General features: G+C 50.2%; 1 pseudogene; it reads left to right on the plus strand.

Annotated features, from left to right (window-relative positions):
* The first annotated feature begins 1,242 nt into the window (after positions 1-1,242).
* Positions 1,243-1,360, plus strand: LOC126253866 (5S ribosomal RNA; annotated as a pseudogene).
* The last annotated feature ends 364 nt before the right edge of the window (positions 1,361-1,724 follow it).

The following is a 1,724-nucleotide window of genomic DNA, read 5'->3' on the forward strand; positions in this document are numbered from 1 at the left end:
AGTACTTCGATGACACGGGGGAATGATGGCTACGTAGATGTGTACCGAGAATAGACCAAGGGGCTACCAACAACGACCGTTCAGTGAACGTTGCTGCGTGTGGACCTCCGCTGTAGGCGCATGCTTCACGCACCCATGCTGACTGATCGATGTCGAAGGTTGGGATTTACACGCGAATACTGCAGTTGGACGCCCATTGAACGGCGACAGGTGGAATTTTCAAATGACAGATGGGCGTTGGCGTGTACGACGTGAAACGTGTGAGGCAAACAACCTGCTACAATCGTCGGAAGCTTCCAGGCCGCAGGAGAAGCGTTATAGCCTTGGGAATGTTTTTGCGGCATTCTCTAGTGATTTTGCCATTCTGGAAGGCCCAATGGATCAACACAAGTATGCGTCTATCCTTGGATACCATGTCCACCCCTAAATGCACTTCGTTTTTCCTCACGCGGTGGCATCTAACAGCAGAACACTGTAACGTGTCACTCTGCTTGCTGTGTACAAGCGTAGTTCGAAGAGCACCAGCATGAGTTTATCGTGCTCCGATGGCCGCCCCTGGGTCCCTGCACGTGCCGTCGGAAGTCATACTCAACGACGGTGCGTTGTTTCAGGGGGGGATGGATGTGGTATCGATAGCTACGATGCCACAGTGTAGGCGCAAGTTCTTAGGTTGGCACTACGACAGACACCCTCTAGCGGCGCTGTGGAGATCAGCGAGCTCCCCTCCGGATTCAGCCCATTTGATTCCGAAGAGACGACCTAGCAACATTGTTTCTACTTCATAGGGGGCTAGCAATTACAGACTGTGTCACTTCAGTTACTTCAATGATAGTCGGTTCAACTACTAGTTGCTGTTAGATTTGATGGATGAATGGCTTCGCACCTACGTGCTCATCTGTACGCAAAGTTAAGTAAAAGAGTTATAACCTAATTGCAGTACCAAGCATTTCACCTTTTCCTGTTCCTACTCACTTCCTACATTCGGCCTACCCTTCAGTTTACGGGAGGAGACCCACGCACCGCCTTCCAGGAGGGATGCAAAAATATACTATACCAGGCCTGGTAACATCAGCAAAGTCGTACAACACTAATTCACACTGGTTGCCGTTTTACCTGTCACAGAGCATTGCGAATCTAATCATTTACATGGTGTGTAGGAGTATGAAGTTACATTTACATTCAGTTTTTCTGTCAGTGTAATTATAAAATCGATGCTGAATGCAGAATATCCTTAGTTGTAGAGGCAACGGCCTTGCTGTAGTGGATACACCGGTTCCCGTCAGATCACCGAAGTTAAGCGCTGTCGGGCATAGTCGGCACTTGGACGGGTGACCATCTCGGTCGCCATGCGCTGTTGCCATTTTTCGGGGTGCACTCAGCCTCGTGATGCCAATTGAGGAGCTACTCGACCGAATAGTAGCGGCTCTGGTCAAAGAAAACCATCGTAACGATCGGGAGAGCGGTGTGCTCACCACACCACACGCCCCTCCTATCCGCATCCTCAGCTGAGAATTACAAGGCGGTCGGATGGTCCCGATGGGCCACTTGTGGCCTGACGACGGAGTGCTTTATTTGAGTGCTCGGTTGTAGACGCCTTGTTGTCTGGTACGTCACCTCCATGTCTGCCACTGAACCCATGATGCCATGGTGGGAGATTAGTTACTCCATCCTTATAGCTATAAGAACGGATCCTCATCTCCTCAATAGTATTCGTGGCACAACAC

The sequence above is a fragment of the Schistocerca nitens genome, chromosome 4, assembly GCF_023898315.1.
Source record: "Schistocerca nitens isolate TAMUIC-IGC-003100 chromosome 4, iqSchNite1.1, whole genome shotgun sequence".
NCBI lineage: Eukaryota > Metazoa > Arthropoda > Insecta > Orthoptera > Acrididae > Schistocerca > Schistocerca nitens.